The sequence below is a fragment of the Pleurodeles waltl genome, chromosome 1_2 (assembly GCF_031143425.1).
Source record: "Pleurodeles waltl isolate 20211129_DDA chromosome 1_2, aPleWal1.hap1.20221129, whole genome shotgun sequence".
Classification (NCBI taxonomy): Eukaryota; Metazoa; Chordata; class Amphibia; order Caudata; family Salamandridae; genus Pleurodeles; species Pleurodeles waltl.
In genome coordinates, this window is record NC_090437.1 from 367555759 (window position 1) to 367577563 (window position 21805).

A 21805-nucleotide genomic window follows, 5' to 3' on the forward strand; every position below is an offset into this window, starting at 1 on the left:
CATTAGTGCATTTCAATTCCCCATGCGACTTACCCTGCATGTGCGTTGTCTCCTGGTAGTCTGCGCTGTCCTGTCCTTGAATCCCTGTGACGATCTCCTCAGGGATGACAGCTGTGACCATCTCCTCCATGTGGTCCACCGCCTCCTGGTGTGCTGGACTCCCCCCTCCAGTCTGCAGTGCTGCCTTCCTGTTCCTTGCCATCTTTTCCTTGGTCCTGCGTTTGCAGTCATGCCAGCATTTCTTGCACTCGATGACTGTTCTGCGTACTTCAGCCACACTGTTAATCTTGTCGATAATTTGTTGCCATATAGCCTCTCTCCTACTGATTGGCAACTTTGAGGTGACAAACAGTTGGTGCTTGTGTTCCGTCACCTCTTTAACCAGGATTTCCTGCTCCTCTGCACTGAAGCAACACTTTCTTTTCTTCTTAAAAGTGTCCTGGTTCTTGTGTGGATCCTCCTGGCTGGTTCCTGGTCTGCTGTCATCTTCCTGGGGTCTGTAGTGGCATCTGGGATCCATTTTGGCTCTACTTGGTGAAATAGCAGTGTTCGTTTTTTTTTTACGCTATTGCATCAAAAAACGGCGCATATCCGGTTTGCGGTGTCGTAAATCGACCCACAGGCATTTCCGCCACGTGAACGTCATTTTCCTTTACGACTTGACGCCGCGGTGTGCATAAAAAAATAATGACTCCCACCTGTTGTTTGCGCCGCCGTGCGTCAAAGTATAAATATGACGCCCGCACGGCGCACCAAAATGGCGTTAGCCGGCGGTAATATTTTTGACGCAAAACTGCGCCGGCGCAGTTTTGCATCTAAAAGTATAAATATGGGCCCAGGTGCCTCTGGAGTTGAGCCATCACATATGGAATGCTGCTATTCCTCAAGATAAAGGCATCATGCACAGTGCCAGGATACTTAACATTCACATGGGAGATGTACAGGTCAGCCAAACACACTATCTGCACATTCATAGAGTGATAGCTTTTTCTATTCCTGAACACCTGTTCATTTCTCCGGGGGTGGGAGGGACAAATGCTACATGTGTACCATCAATGGCACCAATGATGTTGGTGATATGTCCCAGGGCATACAAGTCAGCTTTCACTGTGGACAAATCCACCACCTGGGGGAATACGATGTAGCTGCACATGTGTTTCAGTAGAGCAGACAACACTCTGGTCAACACGTTGGAGAACATTGGCTGAGACATCCCTGATGCCATGGCCACTGTTGTTTGGAAGGAACCACTGGCCAGGAAATGGAGCCCTGATGGGACCTGCACTAGAGGGGAGATACCTGTGGCTGGCGGATAGCTGACATCAGGTCTGGCTCCAATTGGGCACACAGTTCTTGAATTGTGGCCCGATCAAGTCTGTATGTTAGGATAATGTGTCTGTCCTCCATTGTTGCAAAGTCCACCAGGGGTCTGTACACTGGAGGATGTCTACATCTCATATTCATCCTCAGTGGTTGAAGCCTAGGAAGGGAAACGGGGAGCAGAGGGTCATAGTCACACATCAATTGCTATAACGATGCATCTCTTCATTTACAGAACCAGTATGTGAATCAGAAAGTCAGTTGATGTGCCAATGTCTGCTGTGACACAGTTAGGTGCGATCGCCTGTGCCCCCCTGAAATGGCGGCGGCCTGACCTGTGAGGAGGGACAAGTGGGAAATTAGGTAATTCTGCTGGCGTTGTGCACTGTTGTGGTAGGTGGTTGATGACCGCCGCGCAACTTTGCATTGGTTATCTTTGGGCCCTATGGGTTCTAGGGGCCAATGGCGGTGATGGTACGCACCGCTGAGGACGTGACTGCCATTTTCTATCTCTTCTCTCACTCGCTACCTGACCTTAAACAGGAGAGGACCTACACTGCAAATGCTGCTGTGACCTGTGTCTGTAAGTGACAATGGCTCTTATGTCTGTGGAAACGGCCCCTGCCTTCACTGCAAAGAAGTTGCAGAGACTCGTGGATGGGGTCCTACCCCAGTACACTTTACTCTATGGTCCTCCAGACAAACAGGTGAGTACACTATGAGCATGATGCGTGGGCCTTGATTGTATGGAGTGCTGTGTGTGTAAGCCACATGTGGGGGGGGCTGAGGTGTCCTGGGAAGATGCTGCATGTATGGTGGTCAATGTATGTGACTTAGTGGATGGGATGGATATGGTGGGCCATGAGTGTGACGGTCCGGACGGTATTACTAATCCCTTTTCTGGTGTTTTTTTCCTGCTGGTCAGCTCCCATCAGAAAAAGGCTATTTGGCGCGCCATTGCCAAGGAAGTGCAGACCCTGGGGGTCTTTGACAGGCGGAGCACCCACTGCTGCAAACGCTGGGAGGACCTGCACGGCTGGGCAAGGAAGACGGCGGACGCCCAGCTGGGGCTGGCCTCCCAACAAGGAAGGGGTGCCCGTCATACCCTGACCCCCCTGATGTTCCGCATCCTGGCGGTGGCCTATCCGGAGTTGGATGGGAGCTTGAGGGCATCACAGCAGCCACAAGGGGGTGAGTATAAATTTAGATTCATGAGTTGGCGCACGTTAAGATTTTACCTGGGTGGAGGATGTGGGCTGTGGGTGCCCCTAGGCCATGGCGAACATGGGAGGGTAGATCCCTTGTTGGGCAGGCTCTGAAGCACTTCAAACCCAATGGTGTTAGTGGGCATCTACTACTGGGCAGGGTCCTGTGGATTTCAGGTGTGCAGCTGATGGCGTTATGCCATGTCCCCCATGGGCTGGTGACTAGCATTGTAACTGGAAGTGCATGTCCTAGTGCATAGGCAGCTCCCTGTGTGTTGTGTACGCCAACTGTAGTGTTATTGCTGGCATTGACCAAGTGTATCCTCTGTGTCTCCCCCCTCTTTTGTTTTCTCACCCTGTCCTTGTGTGCATTAGTATCATCTGGTGAAGGAGCAGAGGCACCGGCGACGGAGGGAGCTGCATCCCACATGGGCCTGGAGGCCGGATCTACAGTGGGTGAGGGCACCAGTGGGGCGAAGGGAGCACCACGACGGAGACAGGAGGGGACACTACAGACAGCGACTCCTCCTCTGATGCAAGCTCCCTGGCGGTGGAGGACACCTCTGTGCCCATCCCAACAACAGGTAAAGCCGCCACCCCCCCTACTAGCACCGCCCTTCCAGTAGCCCCTCAGCGTGTTTCCCGTGCCCGCTCACCCAGGAGGGTGGACATCTCCTTTGCCCCAGGCACCTCAGGCCCTGCCCCAGTCAGCCCTGTTGCCCTCAGTGAGTAGGCTATTGACCTCCTGAAATCCCTCACTGTTGGGAAGTCAACCATTCTGAATGCCATCCAGGGTGTTGAGAGGCATTTGCAACAAACAAATGCATACCTGGAGGGCATTCACACTGGCCTGGTGGCCCAACAGAGAGCATTTCAGGCTCTGGCCTCTGCACTGATGGCAGCAATTGTCCTTGTCTCTAGCCTCCCCCATCCAACTTCCTCTACCCAGTCCCAATTCCCTCAAACCCAGCCTATCCCAAGCACACCTTCAGACCAGCATTCACCCAAATCAACACATAAAAGTGGCTCAGGCAAACACAAGCACCACACTTCATCTCACAGGCACTCACATGAGCACCATCCCCATGCAGACACCACAACATCCACTGCCCCCACTCTGTCTCCCTCCTCCTCATCCTCTACCTTCCTCCCAGTAGCATCTCCACTCACCCCTGCATGCACTACATCCTCATCCACTACCTCCATCACCAGCACGTCCATCACTACATACCCCTCACTGGCAGTCACCATCCCCACATCCATGCACATGTCCCCTGTGTCCTCTCTCACTGTGTCTGTGACCCCTCCTCCCAAAGTACACAAACGCAAGCACACACCCAACCAACAGCCATCCATATCACAACAGCATCCAGCTCATGCACCTGCACCCAAACACAGCAGACCAACACCTCCTACAAGCACTCCCTCTTCCTCCACTCCCAAACCTTCATCCTCTTCCCGTTCCAATGTCCCTAAGAAGCTTTTCCTAGCCAACATTGACCGGTTCCCTACCCATCCCCCGTCCTTCCCCTCGGGCTTAGTGGCCAAAACTCAGCCCAGCACCTCAGCCGCCAAGTCCATGTGCGCCGTGGTTCCTGGAGCTGTCAGAGGCTCAAAGGGGGCACCCTTCAGGCCAGCCAATGTGCCACCAACCCCTGCCAAGGCAAAGAACATTCCCCACCTGGCAAGGTGAAGAAGGGGACAGCATCCAGTAAGGGGAAAGAGCCACAACCACCCAGCAAGGCCACCTCAAAAACTCCAGCTTCCAGTCCCAAGGTGACACCGCCATCTGCCAAGGGCAGGAAGGGGCACAAAACACCAGCCAAGGCACTTCAGCCGTCTGAGCCTGCAGGTGAAGGCCTGGTGGCTACCAGCACAACCGTCAGCACCGCCACCTGCACTACAGCCTGCACAGCCACCTGCACTGCCACAACTGTCAGCAGTAGGAGCCCCAGTGGTCTGCCGTCCGAAGCTGCAGGAGAAGGGCTGGAGCCTCCCCCCACCACTGGCAGCAACGGCACCTCCACCGCGGCCGCCAACGCCACCTGCACTGCGGCAGGCACCACCACATGCACCGCTGACAGTAGCACCACTGCCAGCAGCAGCAGCCCCAGTGGGCAGTCGTCCAAGGCTGCAGGAGAAGGGCTGGAGCCTCCCCCACCACTGACAGCACTTGCACCTCCACCGCAGCCAGCATCGCCACCTGCACCATCACAAGCCCTGCCGCAAGCACCGCCACCCGCACCTCTGAAAGTGGCACCACTGCCAGCAGCAGTAGCCCCAGCGGGAAGCCGTCCGAGGCTGCAGAGGAAGGGCTGGAGCCTCCCCCACAACTGGCAACATCCCCACCAGCACCACCACTACCACCATTGTGCATCCGTAGCTGTCGGCAGATGGACTGTAGCCCTGACTCTATGGACTATCATGCATCCTGACCACAGCAAATCTGGTGGGTCTGACACCCAGGTGAGGGACTGTGACCTGGCACCCCCTATGTGCTGTATCACTGGGCACAAAGCCCCCTCCAGAACCAGTGGAGAAAGGCATCCACTCACCACATCCATCCCAGGATGAAGCACACTGGGCACAAAGCCCCTCCAGAGCCAGTGGAGAAAGGCATCCACTCACCGCATCCTTCCCAGGATGAAGCACACTGGACACAAAGCCCCCTCAAGAACCAGTGGAGAAACGCATCCACTCACCGTATCCTTGCCAGGATGAAGCACACTGGGCACACTGCCCTCTCCAGAACCAGTGGAAGAAGCCATCCACTTGAAAGACTGTGGCCTTGCACTCCCCAGGACCAAGCAGTGGGCAAACCACCCACTTGAGAGACTGTGGCCTTGCACTCCCCACGACCAGACAGTGGGCAAACCACCCATTTGAGAGACTTGAGAGACTGTGGCTTTGCACTCCCCAGTACCAAGCAGTGGGGAAATCACCCACTTGAGAGACTGTGGCCTTGCACTCCCCAGGACATCGCTGTGGGCATGAAGCCCCCTCCAGGAGCAGTGGCGTTGTACCATCTTCTGGCGGAAGTGCCCCCCCTTCCCCGTCCCCCTGAGGTGCCTGTGTGTTTTCGACCTGATGCCCCTGCAGTGTTCTCTCCGTTTTGAGGGAGGAGAAAATGGAATTATAGGAAATACTGAATGCTATAGTGCAGCTGTCCATCTTTGGTGGATGGATGGATAGAGTAATGAAATGGATTGGATGGATGTGGATGGAATGTTCAAGGCAAAGTGCAGAGTAAAAAAAAAGAAAACAGTATAAATTCCTTTTAAATAATTAAATAAAAAAATTAAATAAAGGAGACATTAAAAATACAATTAAAATACAAAGTAAAAAATAGAGTTATAAAAAAATAAAATTTAAAAAGAAATACAAAATGGCAAAAAATAAAAAATACAAATAAATTTTTTAAAATTAAAACAGAAAAAAATGTTAAGAACTTAAAAACATATGATCAATAATTACGATGTTTGTCTGTAAGTCTATGTCAAAGTGACACTGGCTGAACGCACAAAATGGCTGCCAGCCAGCCACATGGTAAAACAACAAGTTACAGCAAGGAGGACGCATGGAGAGCAAAGAATACATGCAAGCCTATGCAAGAGACACTGGTGGTCATTATGACCCTGGCGGTCTCTTGACCGCCAGAGCAAAGGTGGCGGTTTCACCGCCAACAGGCTGGCAGTGAAGACCACCACATTTCCACTCATACCACCATGACAGTCAGAGCTGATGGGCTGGAGATGTGTATCTCTGACCGACGGTCCACATTAGACTACTGGTGGTATTAGGAGCTGTCTTTCCACCAGGGTTTCTGAGACGGTAGCACCACCATGAAAACCCTGGTGGAAAGTCTACCGGTGACAGGGAATTTCTTCCCTGTCACTGGTAGACGACTCCCTCACCTCAGTCCAGCAAGCACAATACCCCTCAACCCCTCCAGATACAGTGCCCCCTCCTGACACAGTGCCCCCCTCTACTCACCGCCTCCCCACTTACATGCACATGCACACAGACACCCACATGCACCACACATATACTCATTCACCTACCATTACATACACACCTTCATTCACACGCAACCATACTCATATTCATCTCAGCACTCATACACGCATTCAACCACACATACTCACACCCATCCAACCATGCATACTCAAACCCATCCAAACATGCATACTCACACGCAGACAAACATGCATACTCACACGTAAACACATATAGTCACATGTAGACAGACACCCATTCACCACAACACTCATACTTGCATACACACACGCATACACATTTACTTGCATACACGCACTCACTTCTCCATTTTGACACGGATACAACACCTCACACACACATTCATGCATACACGCATACAACACACACTCACATGCACAATACCCACCACCCACCCACACCCTCCCCTGTCGAACGATCAATTTACATGGACCAGGGAGAAGGTTGTTCAGCAGCAAACAGGGAGGGGTTCTTCCTCCTCCGGCAGCGCCCCGACAGCAGGACACCGCCAGGCCGTATTATTATTCTTAACACAGCAGGCAGTGTTCTTCTGGCGGGGCAGGGCTGGTGGTGAACCACCCCAGCGTCTCTGCCTACCAGCATGACCACTGCTGAATTTCTGCACAAAGTGTGGCAGAGATCCAGCACTACCACATAATATGGTGGGAAGAAGACCACCAGCACTGGCGGTCTTCTGGCACCTGCGGCTTTGGCGGTATTTAAGGAAGACCGCCAGAGTCATAATGACCACCACTGTCTGGATGGACAAGATGGTTGCCTGCCAGCCACATGGTCAAACAGTAACAAGGAGCAAGGAGGCATAGCAAGCAAAGAACACATGGAAACCTATGCCATGGGACACTGGCTGGATGGACAAAATGGCTGCCAGCCAGCCACTTAGTCAAACAACAACAACAAGGAGAAAGGAGGCATGGCAAACAAAGAACACATTCAAACCTATGGCAAAGGGATATGGGGTGCATGCACAAAATGGCTGCCAGCCACATGGTCAAACAACAACAAGGAGCAAGGAAAACAAAGAAGAAGACATGCAAGCATACAGAAAAGGGTGCATGCACAAAATGGCTGCAAGCCTCATGGTCAAACAAAATCCTTCTAAGGTGCCCCTCTCCTATGCCATCAAATAATATTACCCCACAATATATACACTTTTTGCAACAACAAAAAATGAAATGCAAGCAATAGCCAACATTTGAAATTTAATCCAATGCCCTTGACATGCCCCTTCCTAATACTGAGTCAGTATGTAATCACAATTCCAAATTGTGATTCAGTAACATGTTACCGAATCGCATTTTGGAATTCATACATACCAAATGCAATTTTGTGCAAAAATGCATGATAATACCTGGCCTTATTCCTCACTGAGCCAAGAACATTAGAAATTGAATTGGAAATTGGTGGTCTACCATAAAAGCATACCTGCACTCTCTCAAACCAACTTCTGTCTCCTTCACATAATTTTTTGGACTCCCTCTCGTCTCCAAAACGTTGGTCTGACAGATGAGCTGGCGTGTTGGAACTGTAATAAAGAAAATTTCAATGTACCACATTTACTCTTCTCTGATAGCACTATTGTATAGTTCTAGGATAAAGTCTTGAGTTTCCCTCCTCATTATTTGGTTTCTTGATTAATTGTGAGTTCCAGTCAATCATTATGGGTTTTCTCCACCGCTGTCTCAACTCCTAAACTTTCTGTTTAGACATTTCATTAATAGCAGTCTGTAAGTCCATCCTTTCTAATTGGAAAAACACTGCATTCAAATCCTTTAAATCCTGAGTAAACTAGATTACTCACATATAGGAGGCTAATAATGTTGCCATACAACACTTCCCCTAGAAAACACAGCATAGACCTTTATGGAGTAAGCGTGACCATTATTTTGCAACTACTAAACTTCTGTGTGTTTCCAAATTAGCTGAGGCCTCCCAAACACGCAGCGGATGTCTGTGTCTCTTCTTGCATGGATTCCTTAACAGTGAGCCAAACAGCAAACATTGATCTGTGCATATTGTTTTAGGTATTATGTGCACATGATGCCTTGTGTTTCTCTTCTTTGTATCTGATATGCTTTGAGAATCGTCATATTTAATATCTGTATTCCTTACAGGTGACGCACTGCTCCTTCTCCAGATCATAGTATAGGCTGTTGGGCACATATTCTTTTATGACAATCTTCTATGATTATTTCCCAGTGATCATTGTAATTTTATATATGATTTCTCTCCTTTTCTCTGGTATTTGTGAGCTTTAACAGACCATTCACACAAGTTGTTTTTCCCTTGTATTTCCTTTTCTTATTTTTTATAGGACTACGTTTATATGTTTTATTTGAAACATTTCAATAAAACCTGCTGAAATAAAGAAAGTGGGCATTTCCCTCCTCTCACTGTCCTGTGTGTCTGACAGACTATCTCCAATTCACATCCAGTCTGGGATGAGTGACGGTTACATTTGTGAATTCCCTCCAGATAGCCACAACACAGGACACTCAACTACATCTGCATTTATCTGCTCATTGATGAATTCAGGGGGGTGGATGGGAAGGGCTCACACTTACACTTTAAAGGGTAGTGGCCTGAGCCCCACACAAAGGGCTAATTACCCCCAAACTGATGGTCTGGAGCCAGGCTGGGATGAAAGACTTGAGTCAGGGCTGAGATGAAAGGGGGACCTGTGTACTTCAGAGAGATCCTTTGAAGTTAACCCCCATATCAGAGGCACTTTTAGAAATAAGTATTTGGTCTCTGATCCCCTGAAATCATACCACTACTAGACTTAGGAAGAACTCTATTGGAGTAAAGACTGTTGTCCTGTAAGAACTGCCACTCTGCCTGGACTGACTGCTCTAACAAACAGTTTCTCTGAATTGCTGAGCTGCCCTGCTGATCTCTGCCCTGCTAAGGGCAAGGTCTGGACTCGTCCCACTGAACCAGAGTATTGAATGGCTTGCCCCTTGTTCTTTTGCAGTGTCCGGGACATCAAACACCACTTGCAGCTCTCCTGCTGCTGTTGGATTCTTCTATCTGTGAGTCTGAGGTGCCCCTCTCCAGTCTAAGGCCTCAGAAACAGGTTCTGCAGCTGAGTCCTGCGAAAACAGTCACATTGCATTGAGTGAATGTGGCATTTCACCTCATCACTCCTCTGACACAATGCAGAGGCTGTGTAGCAACAGTGAATTCACCACCTGTGTTGCTTTGCATGGCTCAACAGCAATGCATCACATGTATTCTAATGGAACTGGACAGTGGTGCAGAGACCTGACTGAGTGGAAAGATACAGATGCATTGTTTCCTTGATGTTGACGCTTTGCTCCATCAAAGGTTCTGCTTCAGTGGACCCTGCATAGGTTCTGTAGCCACCCTATCCACCCATCACAGTCAGCCAGAACTTTGAATTTGCACTGGTTCCTTGTGACCTCAAGTAACCCTTTTGAACGCCATTGACTTCTAAGTACTATTTCACATTTAATCTTTGAAAATTCACATGTCTAAGAATTGGAGTTTTGTCATTTTTGTCTTGTTTTATTTAGATAAACATATTCTATATTTATAAACTGGTGTGTTGCACAAATACTTCACATATTGCCTCTGAGGTTAAGCCTGACTGCTCTGTGTCAAGCTACCAGAGGGTGAGCAGAGGTTAATTTAGGGAGTGTAACTTACCTTGACTGGGATCTTGGGCCCTTCTTGGACAGGGTGTATAATTCTTCCAACTAGAGACCAAATTTCTAACTCCAACCCATTAGCAATACAGAGCTCAGGGCCCCAGTATTGACTCAAACCTTGAATGCTGCAGTTAAGTAGGGACATCCACCACCATGGGCTACCTCTATCATTGTCACTGTATTCAAGAAGGATGATAAGGACATCCCACTATGTTACAGGCCGATCTCATTGATCGATTCAGTGGTTAAAGTTGCGGCGGGTCCTTTTTGACACATTAGTGTCCTGGTCTCATGAATAGATTATTCTGTCAGATGTGCAGTGTGCATTCTGGCCTAGTAGGTCGACTGTGTACCAGTGCCTAAATCTCTACATGGTTATAAGTAAATACACTTTTGTACCTAAAGGCTCTGTCCACCTAGCTTTTATGGCTCTTATCTCTGCCTTAAACCGGGTAAATATAGACAAAATGTAATTGATTATTTTGTCGATTTCGGTCCTTCTGGAAACTGTCTACTTTCTTAGAGACTGCCACACTAATGCAGTGTCATTGGTGTGATATACACAGGAAATAAAATGCAGCTGTTGTTTTAAAATTGGTTCAGAGGTTAGACAGGGATGAATTTGGACCCCTTTTGGGCCCATTTTTCTAATCACCTTGTACGTCAATAAGCTTGAGCTGGTCTAGGTGGACACTCAATCTGATTGTCCACAGGTGGGAGCACAATCTTTGCCGGTGTTAATCTATGCAAATGATGCAGTTCTAATGACTAAGGCTGCAATGGGTCTCAAACACTTTTGGATTCTTTTGCTGCCTGTTTGGGTGACCGTTATTTATGGATTAATGTCAATACATGTTTTATGATGTTTGTAGGCCCCCACTCAACAAAGGCAAAACATTTTAACCTGGGAACAGATATATTACCTAAGACTAGGGCTTTTGCATACCTCTGTATCCTGTTTGGTTCAAGTCTTTGCTGGAGCCCCTTTGCTAAATGGAATGAAAGTTGAATTGACTAAGGCCAATGAGGCAGTATTTAATTTTGCCTCTGGGTTGGGCAGAAGAACTATCAGGCCATTAGTGCTGGTCAACCTAGACAAGTGTGTCTCAAACGTTACCTGTGGGAGTAATATCTGGGGGTGTATCAAACAGAAGCATTTGCAGACAGTTTAAAATATCTTAGACAGCTCTTGTGCGTTCCACAAATTGTTTCAACCTGCGTAGTTTATGAAGAACTGGGAGTAGGCTATGCAACTGATAATATGGCCCTTTATCCACTCTTGATTTGGGTGGATATCTGGACAAGAAACAAAACCAAATTGAATAAAAAAATACTGAAAGACTTTAATTTTCTTCACATTCCCTGGCTCAAACATATAAAAGAGTCTATGCAGAGTACAGAAAGGGCTGAATTACTTAAGACCCCAGAGAAAATAGTTAAGGCAGGCTACAAGTGAATTAAAGAACCCTTTAGGAAGCAGAGGTTTATGGATTTAGAAGAAGCGGCCTTAAGGATACCAATGGTATGTAGATATAGTTAGTTGAAAATGGTCCAAACAACAGAGCCTTATCTCACAGTTGTGAGGAATAATTCTGACTGGTTACTTCATATCAGATTTAGGCTAGATCTAATGTATTATTTGTTAGCCTTTACTCATGGCAGGCAAAGTGTTGATCACTTATAACCTATGCCTGGATCAATGAGTCTCCGTGGGACACCATGCACTTTGTAATGTTTTGCACTATAAATTATCCTATATTATCCCTTTGTTTAAGCATGAAAAATGTACCCAAGTTCTGTTTTTGCATTGTTGACCTGCCAACATTATTATTAATTCAGTTTGTTTTTTTAAAGCTTTGCTATTAGAATGAGAAATCATTGAGATGCATGATTACCAATAGATAGTCTTAAGAATTGTATGTAATGTCTTTTATTGCTGACTGGGATGTTTTAAAGGTATGGAACCTAAATATATTTTACCTTTTTATCATGTTGTGTTGTATTTATTAGTATTGCTTTTATGGTTCGTTCAGAAACCAAATAAAGCTCTGTTTGATTGTTTGTTTGATTGACTGACTACTTTTACTTTAGAGTACACTTAAGGCGTCCTGGCCCCAACACAAGCATGATTGTGTGCCAATGTAATGGGGCCAGCATTGTCACTGGCATATCTGTCAAGTTTCTCAGGTCCAAGTATGATGTGCTACTCCAGTGGAGCTTTTGTACTTTGTATTCTGTAACTTGTAGTCCTGTTTTGTGAATGGATAAATGACAGTACAAGTCACTGTATTGAGTGGTAATCCCTTGACTGGGATGGCACAACACGCATGTGAATATTGGCAGGGCTGGACTTGGCTCGAAACATAGGTACTGCCCATAAAAATGACAGTCATGTGCAGGTTGATTTGACATGTGGATCATTCCTGCCCTCTCCATTTAACACAGCCCAGCACAGAACAGCAAAGTGTGCTGCTGCATTGACCTGCATGTCAGTTAGCTAATAAATTGTCTCTTGTTTTGACTCACCCTGTTGTTATTTCTGGTCCACTACTTCAGCACTGTCCTGCCCTTCCCCTTCAGATACCAACTCTATTGGGATGAGGGATGTCACCTGTTATTTCAATGGATCCAACTCCTCCTGGGCATCATGTCCTCCTCCAGTCCTCATTACCGCCTTAAGGTTCCTGGTCAGTTTTTCTTTGGTTGTTTGCTTTTAACCATACAATCTTTTCTTGCACTCCAGAAAGGTCCTGCAACACATTTGATTTTGCCAAATTGCCTCCTTCCTTCTTGATGACATTTTTGAGGTGACAAAAAGATGTTAATTTTTTGGTCACCTCACTTATTAATATTTGGTTTTCCTCCTCACTGAAGTTGGATGTCCTGTCCACTTCCTTCCCTGGGAATGCTTGTAAGTCTTTAAGGTTTTGCTTGTTTCCCTCCTGGCGCCCTGGGGCTCCTTCCAATGTTGTAAGTATTGTGAAGTATTGCTGGGTTGAATGTGTCGCTTTTTCATGTGCTCTCATGACGCAAAGCATTATGTAATACTGACTAGCAGCATGTAAAGGTGCTGTACACCCACAAAGCAGCTCTGCATGATGTAGGACGTACTGCGTCGTCACACTTTGCACCATTCCTGACACCATTGCATCAGAATTTGTGAAGCATCTTTGATCCCTGCCTTATGGTGCACCGAACCATAAACACGGCACATCCATGGGGCAAGGAAATGCTGCAACACAGTGCAGTTTTTTTCTGATGCAACACTGCTGTGATGCAGCGTTGTGTCCAAACTCATAAAACTGCCCCATATTTTATTGGAATCCTCAAAGAACATTTGTTGGAATGCTAATGGAACTGCTGTAGTAAATTAGACTGCTCTAGGAAATGGCCCTGCTCCTACTGGGTAACTCCTCCCCTTCCTGGCATATCAAAGATACGTCTAATCTTGCTTCTAACTTGTCCCTGTGACTGAGCTAAATAACGTGGCATCTGAGTTCATAACTAGGGGCCTGATTTAGAAGTCAGCGGAAGGGGTTACTCCGTCACAAACATGTTGGATGTCCCATCTGCTGTATTACGATCCCATTCTATCCAATGGGGATCATAATATGGAGGACAGGATATCTGCCACATTTGTGATGGAGTATTCCTCCACCGACTTCTAAATCAGGCCCAAGGTATTAACTTGCACAACTCCTCCAGTCATGACTAAAGTGAGAAGTGACCAGGTACTCTTCAGATGGACAAAGATTTGTGGACTTGTGATTCTGTTAGAGCCGTGACCCTCAACAATATTTTCTCTTTAGCCCACCTTCCAGAAGCAGCAAATCCTCCTTGTAAAAGCCAACATTTCAGTATGACCAGATGAGGGGAAGGAGTTTCTGCAGGTTACTGCAAGAAAGGAGACCTGGCACACAGAACAGGAGTGATGTCAATAAATGTTGATTAAACATTCATCATCATAATCATGTTGTACAGAGTGATAGTACAAATGAACTTCTTAGCAAGTGTTCTTAAAAAAATAAATGTTATTCTACCCGGGGAATTCTGTAACTATGGCACTCTGTATATCTTTAACATATACAGCATGAACCATCTGAGAAGCTAACCACTGTGAGTCAGTGTGGTGGAAACACAATCCTCCTGCAGTTGTTGCAGCATCCATGTTAAATGCTTTAAATCCTGGTCTATTTCCACCCCAAACAAATAGCATTATCTATCTCCTGGAACATAGGCAGTGGTATTCTCTTAGGTATCAGACGTATCATGCCAAGGAGATAGCTAAACCTCACTGACCCATTAATTGTCACTATCTGTTTCTTGTCTGACATGGACAATTGTAGTTTAGACCAGTTGCTAAAATCAACTTTGACCCTATACAGAATGGGACTAAGGCGGTCATTCTGACCGCAGCGGTCGCTGCCCGCCAAGCGGTTCCCGCCGAAAGACCGCTCCGCGGTCTAAAGACCGCGGCGGCCATTCCGGCTTTCCCGCTGGGCCGCCGGGCGACCGCCAGAAGACCGCCGGCCGGCCCAGCGGGAAAGCCCCTTCAACAATGAAGCCGGCTCCGAATGGAGCCGGCGGAGTTGCAGGGGTGCGACGGGTGCAGTGGCACCCGTCGCGATTTTCACTGTCTGCAAAGCAGACAGTGAAAATCTTTGTGGGGCCCTGTTAGGGGGCCCCTGTACTGCCCATGCCAGTGGCATGGGCAGTGCAGGGGCCCCCAGGGGCCCCACGGCACTCCTTCCCGCCATCCTGGTTCTGGCGGTGGACACCGCCAGAAACAGGCTGGCGGGAAGGGGGTCGGAATCCCCATGGCGGTGCTGCAAGCAGCGCCGCCATGGCGGATTCCCTGGGCCAGCGGGAAACCGGCGGGAAACCGCCGGCTCCCCTTTTCTGACCGCGGCTTTACCGCCGCAGTCAGAATCGCCCAGGAAGCACCGCCAGCCTGTTGGCGGTGCTTCCGCTGCCCTCCGCCATGGCGGTCATGGACCGCCAGGGTCAGAATGACCCCCTAAATGTCAAGACAATTGAGGTGTTCTTGCAGCCACTTAAATGATGAGTCGCCTTCAGAGGGATTTGTCATGTATGAGGTCATTGGCAGTGCCGCACACTTGGCCTATTTACCATTGCAGCCTGAGAATTTAGAGAAGGTGTCAATCACTGACATTGAGGCTAGTTTGGAAGCAGATTTTTTTAAAGGTTTACTAAAATATATATGGAATAAATTACCACTGCTGTACATTATAAGGATATTACAATTCAACCAAGAGTTCCATTATCATATAGAAGAACAATAATGAAGGCTGGGTTCCTTCATAAGGTTATGGAACTCAGAGGTGATTTGCAATATCCTTATCATGTACAGTAGGGGTTACTTCAGCCCATATAATGCATGGTCATACTATCATCTAGCCCTCAAACCACTCAAATCCTTAGTGCTTAGCTCTTTCATATGAAGACAGAACATTTTTGCAAATATGAAGAATAAAAATAGAATCTCTAGTGCAAAATTCAACACATCAAAAAGCTGTTAGATGTCTGTTGCAAAAAGATATTGAAAGCTGTTAAACTAATTCATTTTTTTTTTAAATCTGCAGCACCTCAGAACATGCAGGAGCAACTTGGAACATGTAAAAATATGCTGAGAAATTCTAGCTTTTCCTCAATTACCTACACAGGGCAAACATATTGCTTTCAATATCTAATTTCTGCTTGTGACTGGAAGCTGGAAAATAGAGCAGAGGAAAGAAAAGCACTTTTTTTTCTTCTTTTTACAGCTTCTTTAAATTTACTCAGTGACATGACCTGCATTTCCCAAGGCCACTGGCCCTGGCAGCAGGCATTGTGACATCAGAACTCAAATTCAATAAGTTGTTACAGTTGAGATCTGACATAATTTATTTTTATTGGTGACTGGGTGTGTCACATGTCAACTATTATAGAGAAATTAGAGGCAGGCTTTTATTCAGGCATTGCAGAACCCTTCTAAAATCCTAATATAATGTGCTATGTCCCCCTGCTACTGTTCTCTCACCTTGTATTTTCTGGTCCTTACAAGTGGTCACAGTCAAGGCTTTAATCAGAATCAGGAGCAAAAAATGTGTAAGGGACAACCCTTTATAGTGCCTCTTCTTATGTCAAAATAGTGTAAAGAAAACCCTTAGTTGTTTACTGAGACTCTGGATTTGTAATATAGCTAATGGACTTAGTCAATGAAAGCGTTTTCCTGGCCCATTTATACCATTAGTTGGTTGAATGCCTTTTAAGCCTGGTATGCCCATTCCACTCAGTTGAATATCTTTTATGCCTGGTATGTCCATTCCATTCAGTCGAATTCCTTTTTGGCATTCAACAATGTCAATACTTTTATATCCTTCTCATCCTTAGTCTGCCATAAATAAATGGAAGAGAGCCCTCAAATAATTCACAATTGATCATCCTGGCACCCGACCAGAGATTGGTTTATTAAGGAAGGAATTATAATTTAAAGGCTTATAGCTAAAACTGTTCCCTGTATATTTATACAATGTTGATGAGAGTTATCTACCTATAGTAGTAGTAGTGTGATCAGCTGAAAGACATGACAGGTTTACCTTTCCCATAAACTCGCTCCCTTGAAGTCTTCAGAAACTTTCTGAAATCTCTCATTAGGTCTCCCCTTAAATACTCTTTCCCAACCCTTGTTCTGAGGATACCATTGCTTTGGTGTCCTCTAAGTAGTTTTATTGAATAGGAAAGTATTCAACCCATTTCTTTGTGGTCTTTGTATTGAGCAATATGTGTCAGTTTGTCGCAGGTGACTTTAATAAAGTTAGAGCTGGTTCCTTGTTGATTAAATTGGGATATGATGTTTAATTTGGAAACTATGGGGGTCATTCTGACCCACAACTGCCAAACCGCCAAAAACCCGACCTCCACTGAAGGCCGCCACATCAGCGGTCAGCGATAAACTGGAGATGACCAAACCTCCACCATCACGCCAACAGAAATACGCCCATGCCATTACGACCCACCAATCCACGCAGCGGTCTTTCAACCGCGGTATCCCATTGGCGGTACACACCACCGCGCTCAAAATACACACACCTTTACAAAACACAGCCACATTGGATAATTCAAAATACACACACCTGACACACATACAAACACCACTCCCACACAATCAATACGATATAAAACACACACCCACATCACCCACAAACCCCCACAAATCGAAATTCAGAGACAAGGCGCAATACACAGAGAGAGAGCACAGGGAACGCAAACCACAACACACACAGGAACCCAACATCATCCCCCACACTACATCTACGCACAAAACACCACACACCACTACCCTCATCACCACAAACACCACACCACACCTCATCAACACCAACCCATGGCACCCCAAAGACACCCCAGGTTCTCGGACCAAGAACTCAGGGTCATGGTGGAGGAAATAATTAGGGTAGAGCCCCAGCTTTTCGGCACACAGGTGCAGCACACCACAATAGCCAGGAAGGCGGCGCTATGGCAAAGGATCGTCGACAGGGTCAACGCTGTGGGACAGCATCCCAGAAATCGGGAAGACATCCGAAAGCGCTGGAACGACCTACGGGGGAAGGTGCGGGCAATGGTGTCAAGACACAACATCGCTGTGCAGAAGACTGGCGGCGGACCCCCACCCACTCCACCCGAATTCACAGCATGGGAGCAAGAGGTCTTGAACATCCTGCATCCTGAGAGCCTCGCTGGAGTAGGCGGAGGAATGGACTCTGGTAAGTCTAATCTCAACTTCTTCCCCCTCCAACCACCAGCATGCCAACCCCCACCCCTACCCTCACCCCCAACCCCCCAGCACATATCCTCCCTGCTAATGTCTCACCAGCACAACCCACCCAAACCAACACCAACCCCTGAATGCCAACACAAACCATGGACACCCATCACCTAAGCATGACCACTGCACATACCCACCCCCCCCCCAAACCACCCTCACAACTCCTCCCACAAGGGAATGCCAGCACTGGGGGACAAGGGCACCCACAATTCGCACGCCATGGCACACACAGAAGCAATAACCATACTCTTTTACCCCTGCAGGGCCCGAACGCCAAGACACCGGCCCGGAGGGTCCAGAAATGTCCATCCCACCCCCAGAACAGGCCCCCAGTGATGACAGCAGCTCTGTCGACCTAGAACCTGATGACCAGCCCGGACCATCGGGGACCTCTAGACAGTCGGTTCCCCTCAGGCAGCCACAGGCCACAGCAGACCCACTCCCCTCTGGAAACCCCAGCACAGCACCCACCCAGCGGGCCCATGCCTCTGTCTCCAGGACATGTCAAGCAGCAGTGTGTCTACCACTACAGGGCACCCAGGGCAACCCACCACCCCAACAACAACAGGGACCTGGGGGCAGTGGTAGTGGGCACACCGTCCAGGGGACAGAGGCCCAGGAACAAAGGGGAACTGGGAGGGCCGCTGTGCGACAGAGGGAGGACAGGCCTAGGGAACCCACTGTCCAAGAGGCCCTCACCACCATCATGGGAGCGTACCACCACTCCCAAGAGACGATGGCGACGGTCCTGGCTAGGTTCCAGGAGATCCAGGCCATGCAGGAGGGCCAGTACATGGGGTTCCGGGAAGAACTGCGCAGCATCAGTTCCGCAATGGGTACAATCGTGGTGGCACTCAACCAGATTGTCACCACATTGCGGGACCATGTGGCCCCCCAAAGGGCCCCTGCCACTAGCATGGAGGAAGAACAGCCCACCACCTCCGCCGGCGCTAGTGGTCAGGAGGCCCCGACACAACAGCAACGGCCCACCCGGACCCCACCCCCTGCAGAACATGAACCACCCCGCAAGAAAGGCCTGAGATCGAGGAAGAAGACAGAGTAGGATGTCAAGACCCACGCCATGCACGGATCCCCCCGGATGTCATCCCACTGTCCCACTTGTTCACCTTGTGCAACCTTGAACTGCCCCTGCTCCACCTTCCACAGGCATATGGACAATGCACCTGTGCGAACGTGAGTCTGGACTCTGCCATGGACATGCCTCCACCATCACCCATCACCCTTTTTGAACTATACACCAATTTTTGCACTTCAATAAACACAAATATTGCACAAAAACCATCAGGAGTCTGCTATTTATTTTTCTAAACCAAATGTATTCGATATAACCAACCAAAAATGTCCAAATACATTGTGATGACAACATACCAGTGTCACACAGCGGTAGTCCATGGGGAAATAAACCAGAGGGCACTCCGTGGGGACCACATCACTGAAATAGGAAGGCAAATTCACAACTAAGTTACCATACATTGGGGTGAAAGGTCAGACAGTAGAGAGCCAGTACTGTTACAGATATAATAAAATGCAGGAGTAGATTCTTACCTGTGTGTTACTGGAAATACTGCAGTATCACTCTGTCCCTGTTGTCTGTGTCGTCCTCTTCGTCTTCCTCCTCTTCACTCTCCGCAGGCTCCACAGCGGCCACAACACCACCATCTGGACCATCCTCCTGCAGGAAAGGCACCTGGCGTCGCAAAGCCAGGTTGTGAAGCATTCAGCAGGCCACGATGATATGACACACCTTCTTTGGTGAGTACATTAGGGATCCACCTGTCATATGCAGGCACCTAAACATGGCCTTCAGGAGGCCAAAGGTCCGCTCGATCACCCTCCTAGTACGCCCATGGGCCTCATTGTACCGTTCCTCTGCCCTTGTCCTGGGATTGCTCACTGGGGTCAATAGCCAAGGCAGGTTGGGGTAACCAGAGTCACCAATTAGCCACACACGCTGTCTCTGTAGCTGTTCCATCACATAAGGGATGCTGCTATTTCGCATGACGTACGCGTCATGCACTGACACTGGGAACTTGGCATTTAAATGGGAGATGTACTGGTCAGCCAAACAGACCACCTGGACATTCATCGAATGATAACTTTTTCGGTTCCTGTACACCTGCTCATTGTCTTTGGGGGGGACCAAAGCCACATGGGTACCATCAATGGCACCAATGATATTGGGAATGTGTCCAAGGGCATAGAAATCACCCTTCACTGTAGGCAAGTCACCCACCTCAGTGAATATGATGTAGCTCCGCATGTATTTCATCAGGGCAGACAACACTCTGGACAATACCTTTGAAAACATAGGCTGAGACATCCCAGATGAAATGGCCACTGTAGTTTGAAATGATCCACTAGCCAAAAAATGGAGTACTGACAGCACCTGCACTAGAGGCGGAATCCCTGTGGGTTGGCGGATGGGTGACATCAGGTCTGGCTCCAGCTGGGCACACAGTTCCTGTATAGTGGCACTGTTGAGTCTGTAGGTGAGTATGACATGTCGTTCTTCCATTGTCGACAGGTCCACCAGCGGTCTGTACACGGGAACATTCCTCCGTCTCCTCGCAAGTCCCAGCGGACGGTGCCTAGGAAGGACAACATGGAGCACAGAGTCAATCAACCCACAGGTAAGTTCCCACAGCCTGCACAGTACACAAATCTCTCTGGATTGAATAGCTTGTATGAGTGTCGATGCAAGGCCTAGCCATGTGTGACACAGTAGGAATTAAGCCATGTGGGCCCTTGAAATGGCAGCTGCCTGACCTGTGAAGTGTGACAATGTGAAGTGAGGTCATTGCGCTGGCGTGGCACGCCGTGGCGGTAGGCGGTCGAAGACCGCGGCGCAAAGCAGCATTGGTTAACATTGAACCCTATGGGTTTCAGGAGCCAATGACGATGTGCGCCGGCGGTCGCGGTACGCACCGCCGCGGGCGTGACCGCCATTTTCTCTCTGCTTAATCACACGAGACCTGACCATCCACATGAGAGGACCTATACTGCAAGTGCTGCTGTGACCTCGGTCTGGAAGTGACAATGGCTGCTGCGACTGGGGAAAGGGCCCCCGCCTTCAGTTCTGAAGAGTTGGAGAAGCTCGTGGACTGGGTCCTCCCCCAGTATGCGCTACTCTACGGTCCTCCAGACCAACAGGTGAGTACACGGGGGCCAATGCATAGTGGGCAATGCCTGTGATGAGTGGGGTGGATGTACGATGGAGGGGAGGGGAGCGAATTACGAATGCATGGCACGACAAATGAGAGCATGTGCCACCTGGCAAGTTTGGGGAGGGGGGGCCACTCACATCGAGCATGCAGAAAAGTGATGATGTTTCTTTTACCCCCCTGTACATGTCACATAGGTCAGCGCCCATCAAAAGATTGATATTTGGTGTGCCATCGCCAAGGACGTCCGGGCCCTGGGGGTCCACAACAGACGGGGCACCCACTGCCGCAAGAGGTGGGAGGACATCCGCAGCGGGAGCAGGAAGACCGCCGAGGCTCTGCTGGGGATGGCCTCCCAACCTAGGAGGGGTGCCAGTCGTACCTTGACCCTCCTGATGTCCCGGATCCTGGCGGTGGCCTACCCCGATTTAGATGGGCGCTTGAGGACATCACAGCAGACACAAGGGGGTGAGTACCAGCACATTCAGCTAAATTTGCGCGCAGTGGAGGTGCCTGGGTGGGGGAGGAGGGCTGTGGGTATCCCTAGGCCAGGGTGATTTCTGT